Source organism: Nycticebus coucang, chromosome 13, assembly GCF_027406575.1.
Source record: "Nycticebus coucang isolate mNycCou1 chromosome 13, mNycCou1.pri, whole genome shotgun sequence".
Classification (NCBI taxonomy): Eukaryota; Metazoa; Chordata; class Mammalia; order Primates; family Lorisidae; genus Nycticebus; species Nycticebus coucang.
The window spans coordinates 51,987,859-51,994,692 of record NC_069792.1 but is presented as its reverse complement, the minus strand read 5'-3'; positions in this window follow the sequence as shown (position 1 = coordinate 51,994,692).

The window sequence follows — 6,834 nt, the reverse complement described above, 5'->3', positions numbered from 1 at the left end:
ATTTTGCAATTAGTACAATATGTATGGTTTTAGTTATAACACTGTAAAATAATCTACAATCTCACTTTTATGTAGAATCAGATAAAATTGAACTCATAGAAGTGGTAAGTAGAATGATGAGTTTACCAGAAGCTGCAGGGAAGGTGGGAGGAGAATTTTTGATAAAAGGGTACAAAGTTTTGCATAGAGAGGAGGAATAGGTTTCGAGAACTGTTGCATAGCAGAGTGGTGATTATAGGCAATACTAATGCATTATATATTTCAAAATAACTAAGAATAAGTTTAAAATATCTCAATATAAAAATATGCAAGACAGGTAATGGATATTGTAAATTAGATTGATTTAATTATTCTACATTCTATACATATATCAAAACATCGCATTGTGCCCCATAAAATTATACAATTATGATTTGCCAATCAAAAATAATAGCAATAATTTAAAAATACATTGGCAAGAGAGGCACCAGAATCCTTGATAAAAAAGTTTAAAATTTAAAATTAAAAAGTTGGGATTCCTGAGACAAGATGGCGGACTGAAGCCAGCTTTCAACAGAGGCTACCATCCAGAAGGAGAGTTAAGGGACAGGAATTTAGTAAGTATCCTGGTGGACTTGAGCCACACCAAGAGAGAAGGTTGAAGAATGCACATCAACACCGCTGAGGCAAGCTGTGATCACAAGGACGCAAACAAAAGGTACAAAATCCACCACCAAGCGGATGGGAGTCCCCCTCCCCCATGAAACCGGCTCAAGAGCCCCACAATTAAACAAACGGGCAGAAATTAAAGGCCCTCCCACTACACTCCACGGGAGAGACCTTCTAAAAACTGGACCTACCTCCCCTACTGGGGTGCCGTGGCATTCTCCTGCTGGGCATCAAACTGAATAAAACTTTAAAAATCCTTTGCCGGCAATCCTGAATCCCCAACACTCCCCTCCCGCCCACTGAGGTCTGGAGGCCTGTCCCCCAGGAGTTCGGATTCTTGAGTGATTTCTCAAGGGGAGTGGACAGTCCCCGAGTTGCGACTGGTCAGCATTGACTCTGAGGCACGCGAGTGAGGAGAGGGCACCGGGCTGAGGGGGAGTCACGCCTCGGCGGCACTTCCCTGTGGTGCGGTGCATCAATACGGCCAGGCATAAAACTGAATGAAACTCTAGCTTCCGCCCCACTCTCACTCGGGGTCTGGGGGCCTGTCCCCCAGGAGTTCAGATCCTTGGGTGATTTCTCGAGGGGAGCGCACAGTGCCCGAGCTGCGACTGGTCAGCGCAGACTCTGAGACACGCGAGCAAGGAGAGGGCACCAGGCTGAGGGGGAGTCACGCCTCGGCGGCACTTCCCTGCGGTGAGGTGCAGCAGCCCTCCCCGGGCAGGCAACAGTACGGCCAGGCATAAAACTGAATGAAACTCTAGCTTCCCCCCCACACCCACTCGGGGTCTGGGGGCCTGTCCCCCAAGAGTTCGGATTCTTGGGGGATCTCTCGAGGGGTGTGGACCCAGCATAAACTGCGGCTGCTCAATGCTGACTCTGGGGCGCGAGACAGAGGAGAAAAGGGTCGGCTGAGTGCCCACACCAGAGCGGCAGTTCCCTGGAGGCAGAACAACAGCCGTTTTTTCTTTAACGGCAGAACGGCTCACTTCTGGATAATCTGAGGCCACACCCCCTATCTCCCTGGGCAACCAGAGGAGGCCACCAGTGAGCGGGGGATTTCCTGACACTGCTCACAAACCCAGGAAGCTTCCAGGGCGGGGCGACCCAGATAGGTGATCGGACGCAAACCTTCAGCAGCAAAGAAGACACAAACCTCCAGCAGCAAAGACATTTGAACTCAGAACAGCCCGTCTTCTGTAGGCAATTTCAGCAGGAACATAGACAGAACCCCGCAAAGTTGTCTGTTCTGTTCTGTTCTGTTAACAGCACCCATCAGGGACAGGGCTAAGCCTGAGTGAACACCTCCTTCCCATCACCTGCATCAAGCACTCAAAGATGTCAGGCCCCATCTCCTCCTGCTAAATAGCGGCAGTCTGCGGGGGCCTGGCAGACTTCCTTGAGATTCAGGCAGGTGCAAAACCCTGGAGTGTCTGTTCACTGCAGGCAACTGGGTTAGCATCTACAGAGATACCAGTGACTGGGTCCGACGGAGGGGCAAAGTGGGGAAGGAGACGTCAACCTTCCCAGACTGTTCTGTTTGCTGGGTGGCTCCTCCTGACTCCACGCTGCACTGGGATGAGCCGTGTCAGAGGAGTCACCAGGACCCTGTGATCCAGTTCCGAGAGACCTCTTGAACTCTCCCACCCGAGACAGGTGCCGATTGAGACAGTTGATTTGGACCTTTTGAACTGAGCTAACAGACTGAGGACTTTTCAGGCAGTGCCCTGGGTGTGTGGTTGTAGGAAGGTTTGATTCTCCTTTTCCAACTGGGGCCAGAGGGGGGCAGGTGGGGTGACTTAATTGCTGATTTTTCCACACAGCTGAGACTTCAAGCCAGAGTAGAAGTTGCAATAGGATCGAACAGAAACCAGCTGAAAACAAGACAGAACCACTTTGCTCCACCACACCAGACAGGGCCCCAGTTTCTCAGGCCACAACACTCTACGGGCCCTCGATAAAGCCCCAGGGGAAAAACCAAAGGGAGTAAAATAACCATGGGGCGGAATCAGCGGAAAAACTCTGGTAACATGAATATCCAGAATAGATCAACCCCCCCAAGAAAAGATACGGCAGATGTGATTGAAGATCCCATTCATAAACAACTGGCTGAGATGTCAGAAATCGAATTCAGAATTTGGATTGCAGACAAGATTAATAAAATGGAATTAGGAATTCGAGGAGAAATTCAAAAGTTCTCAAGAATTTAACGAATTTAAAGACAAAACCACCAAAGACTTAGACGCTTTGAAGCAAGAATTTACAGCCCTCAAAGATATGAAAAATACAGTAGAACCCCTCAGCAACTAAATGGAGCAAGCAGAAGAAAGGATTTCTGACATTGAAGATAAAGTCTTCGAACGCTCCCAATCTCTCAAAGAGGAAGAGAAATGGAGAGCAAAAACGGATCACTCACTGAGAGACCTCTCAGATAATTTGAAAAAAAACAATTTACGAATTATTGGGATTTCTGAGAATGATGAAGTGGCCTCGAAGGGCACAGAGGCCCTTCTGCATGAAATTATGAAAGAAAATTTTCCAGACATGCCTAGAGAATCTGAAATTCAGATAGCAGACAGCTTCAGAACCCCAGCACGATTCAACCCCAATAAGTCATCCCCCAAACATATCATAATTAGCTTCACTAAAGTTAACATGAAAGAGAAGATACTCAAAGCAGTCCGGCGAAAGAAAACTATTACGTACAAAGGTAAGAATATTAGAATAACTGCAGATCTCTCTGCTGAAACTTCTCAAGCCAGAAGAGAGTGGTCATCAACTTTTAATCTCCTAAAGCAAAGTAACTGTCAACCCAGGATCTTGTATCCAGCTAAACAGAGTTTCATCTATGATGGAGAAATTAAATACTTCAATGACATTCATATGTTGAAAAATTTTGCCATAAGTAAACCAGCTCTTCAGGATATTCTCAGACCGATCCTCCATAATGACCAACCCAATCCTATACCACAAAAGTAAACTCACTCAGAAACTTCGGATCAAACTCCAACTTCCACACTGGCCAAAGGATTAAAAATGTCCACTGGACCTTTGAAAAACTCGATACCCAAAATTCCACCAGACTTATCAATACTCTCCATCAATGTGAATGGCTTAAACTGTCCTCTAAAGAGGCATAGGTTAACTGACTGGATACAAAAACTCAAGCCAGATATTTGTTGCACACAAGAGTCACATCTTAACTTAAAAGACAAATACAGACTCAGGGTGAAAGGATGGTCATCCATATTTCAGGCAAATGGTAATCAGAAAAAAGCAGGTGTTGCAATTTTATTTGCAGATACAGTAGGCTTTAAACCATCAAAAGTAAGGAAGGAAAAGAATGGTCACTTCATATTTGTTAAGGGTAATACTCAACATGATGAGATCTCAATTATTAATATCTATGCACCCAACCAGAATGCACCTCAATTTATAAGAGAAACTCTAACAGACATGAGTAACTTGATTTCCTCCAGCTCCATAATCGTCAGAGATTTCAACACTTCATTGGCAGTGTTGGATCGATCCTCCTGCAAGAAGCTGAGAAAAGAAATCTTAGATTTAAACCTAACCATCCAATATTTAGATTTAGCAGACATCTACAGAACATTTCATCCCAACAAAACTGAATACACATACTTCTCATCAGCCCACAGAACTTACTCCAAAATTGACCACATTTTAGGTCACAAGTCTAACCTCAGTAAATTTAAAGGAATAGAAATTATTCCATGCATCTTCTTGGACCATCATGGAATAAAACTTGAATTGAGTAACAATAGGAATCTGCATAGTCATACAAAAATGTGGAAGTTAAATAACCTTATGCTGAATGATAGCTGGGTCAGAGATGAGATTAAGAAAGAAATCGCCAATTTTTTGGAACAAAACGACAATGAAGACACAAACTATCAGAACCTCTGGGACACCGCTAAGGCAGTTCTAAGAGGGAAATTTATAGCACTGCAAGCCTTCCTCAAGAGAACGGAAAGAGAGGAAGTTAACAACTTAATGGGACATCTCAAGCAACTGGAAAAGGAAGAACATTTCAACCCCAAACCCAGTAGAAGAAAAGAAATAACCAAAATCAGAGCAGAATTAAATGAAATTGAAAAAAAAGAATAATACAACAGATCAATAAATCAAAAAGCTGGTTTTTCGAAAAGGTCAATAAAATAGATAAACCTCTGGCCAACCTAATCAGAAAAAAAAGAGTAAAATCTCTAATATCATCAATCAGAAACAACAAAGACGAAATAACAACGGACTCATCAGAAATCCAAAAAAACCTTAATGAATATTACAAGAAACTTTATTCTCAGAAATATGAAAATCTGAAGGAAATTGACTGATACTTGGAAGCACGCCACCTTCCAAGACTTAACCAGAATCAAGTGGAAATGTTGAACAGACCCATATCAAGTTCAGAAATAGCATCAACTATACAAAACCTCCCTAAAAAGAAAAGCCCGGGACCAGATGGTTTCACGTCAGAATTCTACCAAACCTTTAAAGAGGAATTAGTACCTATATTACTCAACCTGTTCCAAAATGTAGAAAAAGAAGGAAGACTACCCAACACGTTCTATGAAGCAAACATCACCCTGATCCCCAAACCAGGAAAAGACCCAACAAGAAAAGAAAATTATAGACCAATATCACTAATGAATATAGATGCAAAAATATTCAACAAGATCCTAATAAATAGAATCCAGCAAAACATCGAACAAATTATACATCATGACCAAGTTGGTTTTATCCCAGGGTGTCAAGGCTGGTTCAATATACGTAAATCTATAAATGTAATTCAGCACATAAACAAATTAAAAAACAAAGACCATATGATTCTCTCAATTGATGCAGAAAAAGCTTTTGATAATATCCAGCATCCCTTCATGATCAGAACACTCAAGAAAATTGGTCTAGAAGGGACTTTTCTTAAACTGATAGAGGCCATCTACAGCAAACCCACAGCCAATATCATATTGAATGGAGTTAAATTGGAATCATTTCCACTCAGATCAGGAACCAGACAAGGCTGCCCATTGACTCCATTGCTTTTCAACATTGTAATGGAAGTTTTAGCCACCACAATTAGGGAAGAAAAGGTGATCAAGGGTATCCATATAGGGTCAGAAGAGATAAAACTTTCGCTCTTCGCAGATGATATGATTGTGTATCTGGAAAACACTAGGGACTCTACTACAAAACTCCTAGAAGTGATCAAGGAATACAGCAGCGTCTCAGGTTACAAAATCAACATCCATAAATTGGTAGCCTTTATATACACCAACAACAGTCAAGTTGAAAAAGCAGTTAAGGACTCTATCCCATTCACAGTAGTTCCAAAGAAGATGAAATATTTGGGAATTTACCTAACAAAAGACGTGAAAGATCTCTATAAAGAGAACTATCAAACTCTAAGAAAAGAAATAGCTGAAAATGTTAACAAATGGAAAAACATACCATGCTCATGGCTGGGAAGAATCAACATTGTCAAAATGTCCATACTACCCAAAGCAATATATAATTTCAATGCACTCTCTATTAAAGTTCCACTGTCATATTTTAAAATCTTGAAAAAACAATACTTCGTTTTATATGGAATCAGAAAAAACCTCGAATAGCCAAGACATTACTCAGAAATAAAAACAAAACAGGAGGAATCACACTACCAGACCTCAGACTTTACTACAAATCGATAGTGATCAAAACAGCATGGTATTGGCACAAAAACAGAGAAGTAGATATCTGGAACAGAATAGAGAACCAAGAGATGAATCCAGCTATTTACCGCTATTTGATTTTTGACAAGCCAATTAAAAACATTCAGTGGGGAAAAGATTCCCTATTTAACAAATGGTGCTGGGTGAACTGGCTGGCAACCTGCAGAAGACTGAAATTGGACCCACACCTTTCACCATTAACTAAGATAGACTCTCATTGGATTAAAGATTTAAACTTAAAACATGAAACTATAAAAATACTAGAGGAGAATGCAGGGAAAACCCTTGAAGAAATTGGTCTGGGTGAGTATTTCATGAGGAGAACCCCCCGGGCAATTGAAGCAGCTTCAAAAATACACTACTGGGACTTGATCAAACTAAAAAGCTTCTGCACAGCTAAGAACACAGTAAGCAGAGCAAGCAGACAACCCTCAGAATGGGAGAAGATATTTGCAGG